The sequence below is a fragment of the Elephantulus edwardii genome, unplaced genomic scaffold (genome assembly GCF_000299155.1).
Source record: "Elephantulus edwardii isolate Elephantulus edwardi_28Jun2011 unplaced genomic scaffold, EleEdw1.0 scaffold00349, whole genome shotgun sequence".
Classification (NCBI taxonomy): domain Eukaryota; kingdom Metazoa; phylum Chordata; class Mammalia; order Macroscelidea; family Macroscelididae; genus Elephantulus; species Elephantulus edwardii.
This window is the reverse complement of record NW_006400099.1, coordinates 467,850-485,760: the sequence shown is the minus strand read 5'-3', so window position 1 is coordinate 485,760 and position 17,911 is coordinate 467,850. Positions and strand designations below refer to the sequence as shown.

General features: G+C 41.5%; 2 pseudogenes; one reads left to right on the top strand and one right to left on the bottom strand.

The window, feature by feature from the left end:
* Positions 1-10,939: 10,939 nt before the first annotated feature.
* Positions 10,940-12,006, bottom strand: LOC102858879 (annotated as a pseudogene).
* Positions 12,007-14,685: 2,679 nt separating this feature from the next.
* On the top strand, positions 14,686-15,063 carry LOC102866198 (annotated as a pseudogene).
* The last annotated feature ends 2,848 nt before the right edge of the window (positions 15,064-17,911 follow it).

Here is a 17,911-nt window from a genome sequence, read left to right as displayed (position 1 = left end):
TTAAACCAAGCTACTCCTTGGAGGCAAGGATTCTGGGGCTTCGTCTGACATACTTTGGGCATGTTGCAGGGAGGGACAGGTCCTTGGAAAGGGACATCATGCTTGGGAGGGTGGAGGGACGGCTCAAGAGGGGAAGCCCCTCTATGAGATGGACTGATTCAGCGACTGGGGTAATTGGGATGGGTGTGTCAGAAGCAGTGCGATTGACACAGGATAGAGCAGGGTTTAGGGCTGTTGTGCATAGGGTCGCTATGAGTCGTAAACGACTCGACGGCACATAACAACAACAACAATGGTGGTGGTGCAGGAATTGGGGACACTGTCCCTGGCCACATGGTCTTCAGTGAGGTGTGGGGTACAGACTTGGGGGGGCTTTGGTGGGGGAGTGTGCCAGCCAGCCAGCCACTAGGATGTGTCATCCGACCCTGGGTGGGGGGAGGGTGTCGTCCAACCCTTGGGTTGGGCTATTTGTCCTTTGGGGAGAGCTGTATGGCCCTTGGGGTGAGCTGCTTGGCCCTCAGGGTGAGCTGATCAGTCCCTGGGGTAAACCATTCAGCTCTCAGTGCAAGCTGGCCCTCGAGGCCAGCCGTTCCAGCACTTGAGCGAACTGACCCTTGGGGCAAACCAGCCCTCGGGGTGAGCTGTTCAGCCCTCGGGGCAAGCTGTTCTGCCCTTGGGGTGAGCCAGCCATGGGGCGAGCCAGCCATGGGGCAAGCCATTCAGTCATCGGGCAAGCTGGCCCTCGGGGTTAGCCAGCCCTCGGGATGAGCTCCTCAGCCTTCAGATGGTGCCATCCAACCCCTGGGTAGAAAAAACTGCCTAGGGTTTACAGAAAATTTTATCTAGGCTACTTTCCTCCACCCTCTCCCCCAGCACACCTGTAAGTAACACCCCTAAAACCCTTCTATTTGTAACTCACAAGTTTGTTGCCTCTAGGTTTGCCCCCTTTCCTATTGTTGTTGTTATGTGCCGTCAAGTCGCCTGCGACTCATAGCGACCCTATGTACAACAGCCCTAAACTCTGCACTGTCCTGTGCCAATTGCACTGTCTCTGACACACCCATCCCGATTACCCCAGTCACTGAATCAATTCACCTCATAGAGGGCCTTCCCCTCCTGCGCTGTCCCTCTCCAAGGACCGGCCCCTTCTTACAACATGTCCAAAGTGTGTTAGACAGAGCCTCAGAATCTTTGCCTCCAAGGAGCTGCCCGGTTTTACCCTTTCCAGGATGAATCTGTTTGTTTTCCTAGCAGTCCATGGTACTCTCAATACTCTTCTCCAGCACCACAGCTCAAAGGCATCAATTCTCCTTCTGTCCTCCCTAGTCATTGTCCAACTCTCTAGTCTCCAGAGAGGCACTATTGCTCTTCAGTACTTTGGAGAGGTCCCTAATAGCAGACTTTCCCGTGGCAATACGTCTTTTAATTTCCTGGCTACTGGTGCCAAGAGAGAAGGAAGAATTCAAGATACTAAAGAGCTGAACAGAAGATTTCAAAAGGCAGCACGGGATGACAAAGTAAAATATTACAATGAAATGTGCAAGGAGTTGGAGTCAGAAAATTGAATGGGCCGAACTCCCTCAGCATTTCTTAAGCTCAAGGAACTGAAGAACAAATGCAAACCTCGAGTTGCTATAATCAAGGATGCTTTAGGCAGAATATTAAACGATCCAGGAAGTATTAAAAGAAAATGGAAAGAATATACTGAGTCACTGTATCGAAAGGAATTGGCAGACACAGAAGAATTTAATGAAACAACATATAAGCAAGAGCCTATGGTGTTGAAGGAAGAAGTTCAGGCTGCTTTGAAGGAAGTAACAAAAAAATAAGGCCCCAGGAATAGATGGTATACCAACTGACATATTTCAGCTAACAAATGCTGCCCTGGATGTGCTCACCAAGTTGTGACAAGAAATCTGCAGAACAACCACTTGGCCAATTGACTGGAAGAGATCTATATTTGTTCCCATCCCAAAGAAGGGTGACCCAACAGAGTGTGGAAACTATAGAGCAATATCAGTGGTTTCACATGCAAGCAAGATTCTATGGTAGATTATCCAAAAACTACTGGAACAGCCCTTTTCTATAGGTAACCTTAACACTGAGTTTTACTCCAGACCTTACCCTGAACCCAGTTCCAGAGACAAAACAAAATACAACTGCCAGCTAAGGAAGCAGAGGAAGATGGAGCCTCAGGGTTCAGACAGCCATCCCCACTGGACTTACCTGGGAAAACACTTTGCAGTCCAGAGGTGAGCAAATGACAGGAAAATATCTTCTAACAGAACAAGAAGGCAAGACCCAAGATCACCAGTAAGGTGATACAGTGTGCTCCCTTTCCCCCGTCACATCAACGCCCCTATTCAGCATGAAGAAGCCAGAGAGTCTGCACCCAGTTCCCAAAAGAGAAACCCACAAATGATTAAGACAGTTTGTTTAATCACCAATGGACTACGCTTACCATTGCCCTGTATCATCTGGTCCCCACTCGATCTTTTTAATTTTCTTCACCTGCTCCCTCCACCAACCAAATTGTGCATCCCTGCAATTTCATCCCTGCCCATCCTCACCCTTCTGCTCCCAACCCTCACCTAGTTGTACCCCCAATATATTTTTCCCAATAAAATAAAAAAAATACAGCCCGGTAACCTCTGTGGGTTCAATGCTCTAAACTTGTTCTTAATTTTCTTTTTAATCCAGGTTGGATAGACTAAAGATCACATTTTGGTTTGTGTGGACTTTTAAAAATTTTCTCCAGTCTCAGTTCGAACTTGCATATGAGTAATTGATGATCTCTCCCACAGTCAGCACCTGCCCTGGTTTTGACTGCTGATACTGAGCTTCTTCAATGATTCTTTCCATAGATGTAATCAGTCTGATCCCTATGTAGTCCATCTGGTGAGGTCCATATATAAAGTAGCTCTTTGGTTTTTGGGTTTTTTAAAAAATAATATTTGCAATGAATAAATCATTAAATATACAAAATTCCATCATTCTGTCACCAAGTTCATACTTTCCAACTACTCTTCCTTCTTCATTGCTTTCAACTTTTGCTTTCTAGCCACCAATTATCATCTTTAATATGCATCATTATTTCATGTTTTGTCAATATTGGACTGCAAAATTTTGTAAATATATTCTATTTCCTCTTTGACTTTAGCTGTTGGTGCATATATTTGAACAATAATTTTATTAAAAGAGTTCCTTATAAACATATGGATAATAGTCTATCAATCACTACATTGTACTTCAAGATAGAACTATTAACTATGAATATCACACTATTTCTTCTTTTGTTTTTCATTCCCAGAATAGTATACCATGTGGTTTTCTGAATGTGCAGAGAGCCAGAATTGGAGAACAAAAACTGAAGAACTCACTTGGTATTTATCAAGCTGAAATAATTTAAAAACAAATTCAACCCTCGAGTTGCAATACTTTGAGATGAGATGGATTGATACAGTAACTGGGACAATAGGGACAGGTGTATCAGAGTTCATCAGAATGGCTCAGGACAGGTCAGGCTTCAGAGTTGTTATATGTAGGGTCACTATGAGTTGCAGGTGACTTGATGGCACAAAACAATAACAACATGGGTAAAATCCAGCATGCATTAGGAGAAGTTACAGGGAATACACCGAATCATTACACCAAAAATAATTGGCCGACACAACAATATTTCTGGAAGTACCATAAAAACAAGAGCTAACGGTAATGAAGGAAGAAGTTCAAGCTGCACTGAAGACACTGGCAAAACATAAGGCCTCAGGAATCAATGGGATACCAGTTGGCATGTTTCAACTAATAGATACAGCCCTAATATGTTCACTAGTTTCTGCCACGAAGTTCGGAGGACAGTTTCCTGGCTGTCTGACTGGAAGAGATCCATATTTGCTCTCATTCTCAAAAAAGGTGATCCAAGAGGATGTGGAAATTATTGAACATTCTGGTGGCCTAGTGTTAAGTTGTTCTAGAATCCCAAAAGCATGCAGTTTGAATCCACCAGTTGCTCATTGGAAAAAGGATGAATAATCTCCTCCCGTGCAATTTATTGTCTCTGAAAATATACTGGAGGGTCAGTTATGGATTGGCTTGACTCGAATGCAAACAACAAATTCATATAAAATATAAACAAAATACTGCTGGAGCTCATTAAAAACCAGCTAGCACTGTACATAGACAAAGAACTGCTAGAAGTTCAAGGTGAGTTTAGAAGAGACCATGGAACCAGGGATATTATTGCTAATGTCAGATGGATCCTGGCAGAAAGCAAAGAATGTCAGAAAAATGTCTATTTGTGCTTTATCAACTATGCAAAATCATTTGTGAGTGTGTATGGATCAAACAAATTATGGCTAACATTGAAAAGAAAGGGAATTCCAGAATACTTAACTGTGCTAATGCAAAGCCTATACTTAGACCCAAGAGGCTGTGGTGTGAATAAAAAAAGGAAACATTGGATGGTTTAAAATTAGAAAAGACGTATATCATATGAAAAGACAAGAAAAAATGGGGTTGCATTTATAGTTAAAAAGATCCATCATGAAGAACAATGCTGTGAATAACAGTTGTATCCTTTCTCCATACCTATTTAATCTCTATGTTTCACAGATTATTTGAGAAGCTTGACTCTATGATTGTGATATCAAGATTGGAGGAAGACTCATTAATAATCTTTGTTATGCAAATGACACAATCTTGCTTACTAAGAGTGAGAAGACTTGAAACATTTGCTGCAGAAGATCAAAAACTACAGTCTACAATATTGATATGTAAAAAGAGCAAGAGACATGAGGGGATGGCCATATCTGACCTTTATCAACTTTGCAAAATGGAACTCTCCCTGTCCACGGCACCAATAACACAAAACCAATTCCTGTGAGATAAGAAATGTACCTCACGTTCCTGTGCCTCTTTCTACTCATCTCAACATCAATCATATTGCTCTATTTGGTCCAAAATCAAATACACACAGACCACACAGGACCATATTCGAGAATCTAGATCAATAACAGCTCCCAAAATGTGCACGCAGGCACCTCAACCTCAAACCTCATAGCCTCGGGCTGTGTTTCTAAATTCTCAGTCCTACCAGTATTAGCTTCCCACCTCCAGTTGTCCAACAAAGTTCTCAGCCCTGCCAATATTTGCTCTCCCTCCCCAAGGTCATGTTAGGTCTCCAGTTTACCTGTAGGTGTTGCTGTCATAGGTGTAGCTGGAGCAGGAAGGGCACCCTATATTGTCTTGCTTCCTCTTCAATGGTGTCAGAATATGGGCTCACGATTAGTGTCCCTTCTCAAATTCCTGCTGTCCATTTCCCACCCAGTGGTTTTCACTCAGTGGTCCCTGCCCAGTGGCACTTATGCAGGAGCCTTCACACAGCAGCCCCTACCCAAACAGGGTCCTGGATCCCACAGGACCTGAATAGTCAAAGTCAAATTCCCACCTACCCAGCCTCTGGCTGGTCTACAGAGTCCACAAAAGTTCAGACAGATTACCAGTGGCTGGCTCATTTCTGGGTAGTCGGTGTGGCCCAAGAGAGCTTGGCCAAAATCCCCACCAGTGGCCACACCCTTGGGTGCTCTCCCAAGGGCAGTGCCCCAGAAAACCCAGTTAGGATCCTACCGGCCTTTTTCCTGCCAGATTAGTTCCACAGCAGCTCAGCTGGTGGCCCCAGGTGATGGCTGCATCTGAGGCAGCGTCCTGGGGTCACAGAGCTTTGGCGGGGGCTAAGACTAGTGATTGTGGAGCTGCAGGTGGGGGGGGGTTCTGGGGGAGGGGAGTAAGCAAGGGGCTGTGGAGGGTGCAAGAGCATGGGGCGGAGCTTGGGTGCTGCTGGGGGTTTATGCAGCAGCACCCTGCGTGGTGGGGTCACGCGACGGTGGGCCGCAGGGGGGGTCACAGGCAGGCCTTTGCTCCTCTGGGGTCACACGGTGGCCAGCAGACAGTTGCTCCTCCAGGGTCTCGTAGAAGCTGGGGGCGGTTGTTTGCTCCTTAGGAGCCACACAGTTGCAGGCGTTTTCTCCCTACTTGCTCCTCTTGGGTGGGTTCCACAGTGGCTTGGCTGGTGTCTTTTGACTGTGACTCAGCTGTCCTGTGTGTGGTTCAAATTCCAGCTCTCTGGCTGTGCTGTGTTCCGGTTCCAAAGTAATTTTTTAAATGGCTTTGCTATTTATTTCTTACAATCAGTGGCAAGGCTAGCTTCCCCCACAAGTACTTGATAAACTTTATCACCAGCTGATCATAACATTTCCTATACCTATTGTAATGTAATGCTTTGATTTGTTTTCGTATTATTTTTTAATTGGTTTACTTATAATGTTTATATACATTGTATTCCACACTATTTTTCATTTACATTATGTTTCATACAATCATTCTCATGCATTATGTTTTATAAACTAAAAAAATATGGTGCAACTACTCTGGGAGACAATTTGGCATTTCCTCAAAAAGTTGAACATTCACAACAAGATAAAGATAAGGAATCCAATTGAAAAATGGGCACAGGATATGAACAGACACTTCACAAAAGAAGACATTAAGATGGCCAACAAGCATATGGAGAAATGTTCAAAATTCCTAGCTCTAAGAGAGATGCAAATCAAAACAACTATGAGATATCATCTCACCGCAGACAAAATAACAAAATTTAACAGAATAGCAAGCAACAAATGCTGGCGAGGTTGTGGAGAAACTGGAACCCTTATTCACTGTTGGTGGGAGTGTAAAAGGGTGTAACCACTGTGGAAAGTGGTATGGTGCTTTCTCAAAAAGTTGCAAATAGAGACAACATTTGATGCAGCAATTCCACTACTGGGAATATACCCTAAAGAGACCATAACCGACGTCCAAGCAGATATATGCACACCCATGTTTATCACAGCTTTGTTCACAACTACAAGGAGTTGGAAACTACCTAAGTGCCCTTCAACCAAAGAATGGATAGAGAAGCTGTGGTATATTCACACAACAGAATACTATGCTGCATTGAAAAACAAGGAACTCATGCAATATTATTCAAAATGGGTGACCCTGGAGAACATTATGTTCAGTGAAGTATCCCAGTCACAAATGGACAAATACTGCATGATGCCACTGTTGTAGAATGGGACTGACATCAGGATTGGCGTAAGACTGAGAACAACTGGACAAATTATGTATACTGTGTTGTAACTGATGAGGGAGAGAACAACTTAAAAGTGATATACGATAGGGTATTATGGTTATCACAAGAGTCCAGAATTAAGGTTGCATAGTGGAGAGTACCAGCGTGGTGGGGGTCGGCAGGATTGTATACCAATGAAAGAATTTTTCTTTTACTTTTCAAAGAGAGGAGCAAACTGAGGGGTAGGGGTGGGCAGGGAGAAATGTACAACAATGAATGAATAGAAATAAAAAATATCTGTAAATGTTCATTAAAATTAAGAAAATAAAATTTTTTTAAAAAGTTGAACATTGAAACCTAATATGACCCAGCTAGTCCACAACTAGGAACATACCCAAGGAAATTTGAACTGAGACACAAATAGAGATTTGTACACCAACGTTCATAGCACCATTATTCACCATCGCAAGAACATGGAAATAACCCAAATGTTCAACAACCAAATTAATTGAGAAATTGTGGTACATTTACAAAATGGAATACTATGCAACACTCAGGAACAAAAATTTGCAAAAAATACTAAGTAACTTGGGAAAGGCTGGGGAGCATTAGGCTGAGTGAACTAACACAATCTCATAAGGACATATACTGCATAAGACCATTATTGTAAAATTATAAGGATCACTAGTAAAACTTGTACAGAAACTCAAGGGGAAGGAGGGTGGGGGGATGAAGATTGGTAGGGGTGAAACTACAGGACTGCACACTTTGGTGGGTAGAGGGAAATAGGGAAGCAAATGGAAAAGATCCAGGAGAAAAGACAGTATAACAAGGGGCAAGGTCCAATGGTGATTGATTTTATAGGATTTCTGTTTCTTTGATCTTTAGATGCAATCTAGATTGAAGGCTGCAATGTTTAAAAATCCACAGGAAGTAATTCAAGTCTCCCTCACCTTTAGCAAGGTCATGTCATCTGCATAACAAAGGCTATTAATGAGTCTTCCTCCTGTCCTGATGCCACATTTTTCTTCATAGAGTCCAGCTTCTTGAATAATTTGCTGAGCATATAAATTAAATAACTATGGAGAAAGGATACAGCCCTGATGCACCCCGTTCCTAGTTTTAAATCATGTTGTGTTCCCTTTCCCTGTTTGCACAGCAGCTTCTTGGTCTAGGTATAGGTTTCCTACATCACAATCATGTTTTCTGGAATTCCCATTCACCATCCTCAAGGAGAGATGGGGGAAATAAAACAAACATAATAAAACCAAAAAAAACCCTCAAAAATGATGTAGAAGGACTACAATTAGCCAACTCAATCTCATGGATCTATACAGGATACTGTACCCTAAAAATATTCAATATACATTCTTGTCTAGTACGAACAGAAAACTCTCCAGAGTAAATAATATTTTAAGACACAAAACAAGCCACAAAAAATTTTAAAAAATATATTTAGACACTACAAAGCATTTTCTCAAACATCATTGTTATGAAATTAGAAATCAACAAGAGAATAAGGGGGGGAGGGAAACCCCATGAACTTGGAAGTTACATTACACCTTGCTGGAATATGAATGAGTAATAGAAAAAAATAAAAACTAAAACAACTTATGACACGCTCTGGGATGCAGCAAAAGCCATACTGAGGTAAACTCACAGCAATAAGCAAATACATCAAAAGGGAAGAAAGAATAAAAATTGACTATTTAACTCATCTTCCACAAATAGAAAAAAAATAATTGAGCAAACCCAGCAACCTCTAAAAGAAAGGAATTCTAAAAATGGTGTGTTGTTATGTGCCATTGAGTAACCTACCACCCAAAATTATGTACAAACTCTCTGACCTCTTCCCTATCTTGAGCCAATCTCATTGTCTCTAACACATCTATCTCCAATACTGCAGTCACTGAGTCCATCCTTCTCCTCCAGGTTCTTCCTCTCCTCTTTTGTCCGTTCACCCTTCCATGCATGGTATTTTTCTTCAAGGACTAGTTCCTCCGGGCAACATGCCCAAATGGACAAAATAAATGGACTAAGAAAGCCGAGAAACAATTGAAATTGTCAATAAGACCAAGAGATGTTTCTTCAAAAGGGTCAATAACATTAACAAACCACTGTCAAATCTAAAGGAGATTAAAAAAAAAGGACACAAATAATGTAAATAGGAAAGGAAAGCAGCTCGACCACAAAACAACCAACAGAAATAAAAAGGATAATAATGGAATTTTATGAAGAACTATAATAAATATGAAAACATAGATCAAATGAACAAATATTTAAAAATGCAAAATCTGCCCACAGTGACACAGATTGATGGAGAATGCCTGAACAAACCCGTAACAAAAGATAAAACTGAGCAGGTCATAAAAACTCTCAATGATAAATGTCCTGGCTTTACCAGAGAATTCTGCCGGCTATTAACAGAACCATTATCACATTTGACACATCAGTGTTACTTTTGGTGGAGCTCCTCAATTAAAACAAGCTAGGAAGCAGGAGTGACATCAGCTTCCGAAATAGCTTGCCTCCGGAAACCCTATGAACCTGAAGAAAGGATTTCATAGGGTCACTATGCGTCGCCTCCAACTTGATGGCACTTAACAACAACAACAACACTCAGAGAAAAGCTGTCACCAATTCTACATAAAGTATTTCAGAAAATTGTAAAAAGTAGAATACACCCAGACTCATCCTATGAAGCAAGCATAATACTGATGCAAATGCCAGGCAAAGACACCATCAAAATAGAAAACTTTAGACCAATATCTCTCATGAACATAGATAAAAAAAATCCTTAACAAAAACCTAGCCAATCAGTAGAATTCAACATATCAAAATACTAAAGCATTATGACCAAGCGGGATTCATAACAGGCATGGAGAATGGCTCATATAAGAAAAACAACCAATGTAATCCATCACATCAATTTTAAAAAGGACTAAGAATCACACGATCCTCTCACTTGATGCAGAAAAAAAAAAAGACCAAACCTGGAAAAATTCACTATCCTTTCCTGATAAGCACATTCAGTAAAATAATGGAAATTTCCTCAACATAATTAAGGGCATATACTCTAAACCAACAGACAACATCATCCTAAGATTAAAGCTATCCTCCTGAGAAGAGGGACCAGACAAGGATACCCACTATCATCACTCCTATTCGAAATTCTATTGGAAATACTTCCTAGGGCAATAAGGCAAGAGAAGGAAATAGGCATCCAAATCAGCAAAGAGGTGGTATATGTAGATGATATGACACTGTACACAAGAAACCCTAAACATTCAAAAGAAGAACTGTTAAAACTAGTAAATCAATTTAGTATAGTGGCAGGATATAAGATCAGTATACAAAAATCAATGGGATTCCTCCACAGTAAAAAAGAAAGTAGGTAAAGGAAACTAAGAAAGCATTACCATTTACAATAGCCAACCTCAGACTGTGATACTTGGGAAGATAAGTAACTAGAGACATAAAGGACTTTTATAAGGAAAACAACAAATCACTACTGCAAGAAATGATGGGAAATCTAAATGGAGGGATGTACTGTTCTAGTCATTTTTTTATAATCTTCAGCAGGATTTTGCTTCCGTGTGATATTAGTGATGCTGTTAGATAATTTCCACACTCTGTCAGGCCACCTTCCCTTGGAAAAGGTGATGGAGTTAGCAAACAGAGACACCACCACACACCAATATCGCAAGGGCAGCAAGAGTGATGGGAAGAAGCAGCCTGAAGCCCCAGATGAGGCCCTTGGCCCTTCTCAAGTGATGAGTCTAAGAGGGCGCTGGAGTCTAGAGTGTCAAGGGGGTGGTCTTAGAACACCACTTAGTAGGCATGGTTAGAGACCAAGAGGGACTCACTGGTTGATGCCCCGGCCTCACCGCTTGGGGCTTGCTTGGTATACTCCTCCTGGGCTGCCTTCAAATTCTCCTTCTTTCCACCCCAGACCTTTAATGCAGAGACCTGCAGGGCTCGGCCACAGGAGAAGGTCAGGGCCCATGGCTTCAGCAAGGGGTACTTGTTGATGGCACTGAGGTTTATGGATGCCTTCTTCTCACTCTGGCCTCCAGACAGGAAGGTGATCCCAATAAGAGCAGCGGGGGTAGGGGGGGAGGGGAGGCACAATGCTGTAATAGTTGCCGTGGCAATCTCCTCATGAGAAAATTTGTGTGTGCAGAAGTGGCCTGGGGTTACCATATTAGGCTTCAGCAAAGTGTCTTCCAAATATATGTGGTGGTCACTCAGAGCCTTGTAGATGGCAGCCAGCACCTTCTCAGTTATATACTGACAGTGCTTCAGATCATGGTCACCATCAGGGAAGATCTCAGGCTCCACAACGAGCACAATCTCATTCTGCTGGCAGATGCTGGCATAACAGACCAGCACATTGGCATTTTCCATGATGGCAATGGCTGAGGAAGTGTGTTCTCCAATGTTCAGCACACAGCGCCATTGGCAAAGTCAGCTCCATACTTCTAGTACTGGGCACAGCGCTCGGACAGCCCATCCAGCCCTTGGGTGGTGGTCTCGCCTTTAGTTCCTGCCAGGGGTACCACACCCTTGCCTAACTTGATATCCACAACACCATCCTTAGGTTTGATGACTTGGGGGAAGGGACACACATCATCCGGCTTCTGGTAGAGGATCTCATGGAAGAGGATGACACCCCCGATGCAGGGGTTCACGCGGCCGTCAGCAGTCTGCAGCAGCTGGCGGTAGAAGCGCTGGTTCTCCTCGATGTTCTTGGTTCCAATGGACTGCAGGCGCTTGGCAATGCTTCTGGTGGACTCATCTGTGGCGAGGATGCCCTTGCCTGGAGCAACGATGTGATGAGTGATGTCAGAGAACTCCTTCTGCTGCTCCGAGGTCAGTGCTGGGTATAGGTAGGGCATGGTGTTCTCAGGGGTGATTTCCTGGGTGCTCACGAAGGAGGGGGCGCGCTCGGGGATGGTGAGCAGTGGTGGGCTGCGGGCAGGAACGCACCTGTCATCCCTGCTCCTGGTTCTGCTGGGTCACCTTTTCTGCGACCACTTTTCTGTGGCACTAGAGACATTATAGTCAATGTCAGATGGATCTTGGCCCAAAACAAGAGGAATGTCTGTGTTTCATTAACTATGCAAAGACATTTGACTTCTGTGGATTACAACAGATTGCGGCTAACCTTAAGAATGGGAATCCCAGAACAGATGATTGTGCTCATACAAAACCTATACCTGGACCAGGAAGCAGTCCTCAGGAAACACTGCACAGTTCAAAATCAGGAAAGAAGTGCATCAGGGATGTATCCTGTCTCCAAACTTTTTCAATCTGTATGCACAACAGGTCATTTTAGAGACTGGCCTTTATGAGGAGGAATGTGGCATCAGGATTGGAGGAAGACTCATCAATAACTTGCATTATGCAGGTGACACAGCCCTGCTTGCCAAAATTGAGTAGTATCTGAAGTATTTGCTGCAGAAGACCAAGGACTGTAGTATTCAATATTAATTAAATCCAACATCAAGAAGACAAATACTCTCATCACTTGGCAGCATCGTGAAAGATAAAAAGAAATTGAACTTGTTTTCAATTTCAGCTTGTTCAGCTCCACAATCAAAACTCTTGGCACCAGCAGTCAGGAAATCAAAAGCCAAATTGCACTGAGGAAGTCTGCTGTAAGAGACCTCTCTAAAGTTCTGAAATGTAATGTTGCCAGTGTAGAGACTAAGGTGCACCTGATCCAGGTCATGGTCTTTGCAATTACTTGCTATGCATCGAATAGCCAGACAATGACTAAGATGCCTGAAAAAGAGTCGTTTTAAGTTGTGGTGCTAGGGAAGAGTATTGAACATACCATGGACTGACAAGCAAACAAATTGGTTTGCCTTGAAAAGGGTGAAACCAAGTTCCTCCTTGGAAGCAAAGATTTTGAAGCTCCATCGCATGTACTTTGGGCACATGGCCAGAAGGGACCAGATCTTAGAGAAGGACATCATACTTGGAGGGATGGAGGGACAGTGCAGGAGAGAAAGACCCCGGATGAGATGGATTGGCACAGTAATTGGGTAATGTGAGTAGTTGTATTGGAGGCAGTGAGATAGGCTTAGGATAGGGCAGGATTCAAAGCTATTGTACATAGGGTTGCTATGAATTGCAAGTGTCTCAATGGCACATAGCAACTACAAAAACAATAAAAAATGAAGGGATATCCCTTGATCCTGGTTAGGAAAATTCACATAATCAAAATTACAATCCTACCAAAAGCAATCTACATGTGTGATGCAATCACATTATAAATACTAAACACAAAGGCAAATAGTAAGTTTATTTGGAAGTTAAAGAGACTCCAAATAAGCAAAACTCTTCTTAAAACTCTTCCTCATCTCGAAACCTCCTACACAGCCATAGTAACCAAAACAGCATGGCAGAATTATATTAGTACAATGACAGGCACATAGATAAAAGGAACAGAATAGAGAACCCAGAAATTAACCCATCTACCTACAGTTAACTAGTATCTTACAAAAACCCAAAACCTATCAGTTGAGGAAACAGCAACTTCTTCAACAAATGGTACTGACAAAACTAGTCTTCTACCTGCAGGAAGTTGAAGCAGGATCCACTTCTCATACCATACACAGAAATCAATTAAAGGTGGATCAGAGACCTAGAGATAAAGCCCAAAACCATTAAGATCAGAAGAGACAAAATAGGACCAAACTTAGAAGGCCTACTGTATGGAATAAATAGTTTTGCAGAAAGATATAAATAGTTTGGCAACCAAGAAAGGACAAAATTGACGAATGGGACTTCCTGAAAATTAAGGTTTTGAGTGCTTCAAATTTTTTCCCCCAACAGGATGAAAAAAAATACCCAAAAAACCCTAGAATGGAAGAAAAATTTGGCAATGACTTCTCAGACAAGGATCTCATGATGAAAGTTTACAGAATATTATCGGGCCTCCACAAGGAAAAGATCAATAACCCAACTACAAAATGGGCAAAAGACTTTAAAAGACCTTTATATATCCAACAGATAGGTGAAGAGATGCTCAAAATAACTGGTGATAAGAAACATGCAAATCAAAACAAGATACCCTACCCCACTCTAGTAGAAGTAGCAAAATTTAACAGGACAGTAAGCAATGAATGTTGGAAAGGATGTGCAAAGATTAGAACTCTCATACACTGCTATTGGGATTGTAAAATGAATGGTACAACCATTCTGGAAGGCAATTTGGCATTTCCTCCAAAAACGGAACATAGAAATTCCATGTGACCCAGTTGTTGTCCTATTGGAAATACACTCTAAGGAAAATAGAAAATATAAATGGAGATGTATACACCTATTTATAGCAGCATTGTTCACAATAGCAAGAAAATGGAAACAACCCCAATGTCCATGAACAAATGAATGGGTTGAGGAAATTATGATCCTTTCATACAATGGAATATTATGCAGTACTAAGGAGTAATGATTTTGTAAAATAATATATGACATGGGAAAATTTTAGAGAGCATTATTCTGAGCGAACTAATTCAATCTTATAAGGACAAATACTGCATAAAACCATTATCATAAAAAATAGAAAGATGGCCTACGGGCGCGGAGCCATTTCTACTTTGTTTCCCTCACTCTTTCCCCATGTGACGGAGACACTCTGGTTTAATCTGGATCGACCCTGTGTGGAGGAGACGGAACTGCAACAGCAGGAACAGCAGCATCAAGCTTGGCTCCAGAGCATTGCAGAAAAAGACAACAACCTGGTGCCTATTGGCAAGCCAGCCTCAGAGCACTATGATGACGAAGAAGAAGAAGATGATGAAGATAGTGAGGAAGACTCAGAAGATGATGAGGACATGCAGGACATGGATGAGATGAATGACTACAATGAATCACCTGATGATGGAGAGGTCAATGAGGTGGACATGGAAGGCAATGAGCAGGATCAGGACCAGTGGATGATCTAGGTAGACAAGACAGAAGTGTCTTCAGGAAGATCCCGCGCCAGTCTGACCCATCCTGCACACCCCTGCAGAATCAGCTGACAGCCTCAGTGCCTGAAAGCTTAACCTTGGACACCTCCTCAGCTACTGCCAGGACGTCTCCTTGGCCTCTCCAAGGCCATCAGCCTGCTCTTGAATCCCTAAGGCCTGACCTCACCCCACCTTCCTGGCCAGTGCCTCTTCCCATTGGCTGCCAGGTCTAGTCTACTTTAACTCTCTTTAATAAAGACATAGGACTGAAAAAAAAAAAAATAGAAAGATAACAAGTAAAATGTGGATAAAAGTATAATAGGGGAAGAGAAGGAAAGCAAGGGAGTAGAGGATGGGGAGGGGAGAAAATCACTAGGATAACAAAGTATGATGAGCAAGGGTGGGTGTGGTGAAGGAATTAAGAAGATCCAATGGGAACTTGAAAAGAAACTAATAGTAGGCAAAGATCAATGGTGATTAATTTTACAAAATACAATGTACATGAGTGATCATTTCAACACAATGTGAATGTAGAAATGTGTAAAATGCAATGTACATGAATGATACACAATGTATATAAATTTTGTATGCAGACCAATACAAAATAAAAATAAAAGGGTGGGGGAATCAGAATGATTTCTCTATAGTAGCAAATAGGACACAGGACTTGAAATAAGGAAAATATTACTAACTACAATAGCTAACCACAAGATAAAATATTTAGGAACAAGCCTAAGTAGAGACACACAATACGTATACAAAGAAAATTATAAAACATTATTACAACTTAACAATGACAACTAAAAGAAACAAAAAGAGCTCTGCGTAAATGGAAGAATAAACTATGCTCATAGACAGAAAGACTTAATATCAGGAAAATTACAATTCTACCAAAAGCAATCTACAAGTTAATGCAATCCCAATTCAGATACCAATGTCATTTTTCAGAGAGATGGAAAAGACAATTTCCAATTTTGTTTGGAAAGGAAAGACACCCCAAATAAGCAAAGCGTTGCTGATAAAGAAATGGAGGTAGAAGGCATCATACTTTCTGCTCTCAAAGCCTACACAACCATAGTAATGACGATAACATGGTACTGGTATAACAACAGAAACATAGATCAATGGAATAAAATTGAGAACCTAGAAATCAATCCATCTACCTGTGGTCAACTGATCTTTGACAAGGAGATGAAATCGATTAAGTGAGGAACTGACAGTCTCTATAACAAATTATACTGGCAAAACTGGACAACTATCTGCAGAAAAACGAAACAAGGCTTACACCTCACACCATTTACAAAAATCAACTCATGATGGACCAGGGACTAGGAGTAAAGCCAGAGACTATAAAGTTCATCAGAGAAAAACTAGGAACAACTCTAAAAGTCTTTATCTACATACAGCATGAACAGACTTCCAAGTTTAATGAAAAATCTACAAGCAGGAGAAACTAAACTAAATGAATGGAACCTTCTAAATATCAAATCCCTGTGCACATTAAAGAAAGAAAGGACACAGACTGGGAAAAATCACTTGGCAATGACATCTGATAAGGTATTCATATTTAAAATTTATTGAATACTCCAGCACCTCAACAAGAAAAAAGCAAATAACTCAATCACAAAATGGGTTTAAGATATGAATAGTTCCAACTCAACAGTATACAACAATAACAATCCTACTGTTAAGAGCATACCCTAAATAAACTAGAACTATGACACAAACTGATGTATGCACATTCATGTTTATTACAGCATTATTCACAATAGCAAAGAGATGGAACAGACCAAATGTCCATCAACAAAAAAAAAGGGATGGAACAACTGGTACATGGAATATTATACAACAATAAAAAACACTGAACTTGCAAAACAGTACATAGTATGCATAAGTCTGGAAGATAAAATGCTGAGTGAAATATCACAAAGTCACAAAGGACAAGTACTGCATAAGATTGTTGTTATAAAAATAGAATTGACAAGGGAGTGGGGGAGAACAAGAAAAGAGTAGCTAGGTAATGAACACTGAATAGATGAAAGAAAGGACTATCCAAAAGGAATGGAAGATTAGGTCTTTTTCATGTTGTTCGGTGTCATTGAGTTGAATATGACTCATAGCATGAATGGAAGAACAAATGAACAAAAGATCTGAAACCTGTTCTGTTATCCTGTGCCATTCTCACACTTCCTGAAATACAAGAACTCATTGCAGCAGTCACTGTATCAGTTCATCTCGTTGAGGGTTTTCCTCTCCTTTGCCACCCTTACCAGCATCATGTCTTGAATAGCCCCTCCTAGCAATATGTCCAAATTATGTGAGGTGAAGCCTCCTAACTCTTGCCTACAAAGAGCACTCCAGCTTCACCCTCTCCAAGACATATCTGTTTGTTCTCTTGGCCATCCATAGGAAGTTCAGAGCTCTTTTCCAACACCAGAGCTCAAAGGTGTAAATTCTTTTTCTGTCATCTTTATTCCTTGTCCAGCTCTCAGGTGCATAGCAACTAATCAGGACTACATATCATTACTACTCAATCATTTAAAAAAGTCTAACTGCAGCTTTTCCCAGTGCAATGCGGCTCCTTATTTCCTGACTGCTGGTACCAAGGGTGTTGATTATGGATTCAAGCAAGATGAATCTATTGAGGGGTGTGTGTGAAACTCTATGAACTTTGATAAATGTCAATAGTTACAGAAAGGCTTTAGGCTTTTTGTTCATAGGGTCGCTATGAGTCATGCTTGACTAGAAGGCAATCAACAACAACATGTATGAAAATTAGCAATCTGGAACAAGACTTGTATTACAAATGAATAAATGAATTGAGGAGGGAAAAAGGAGAGGG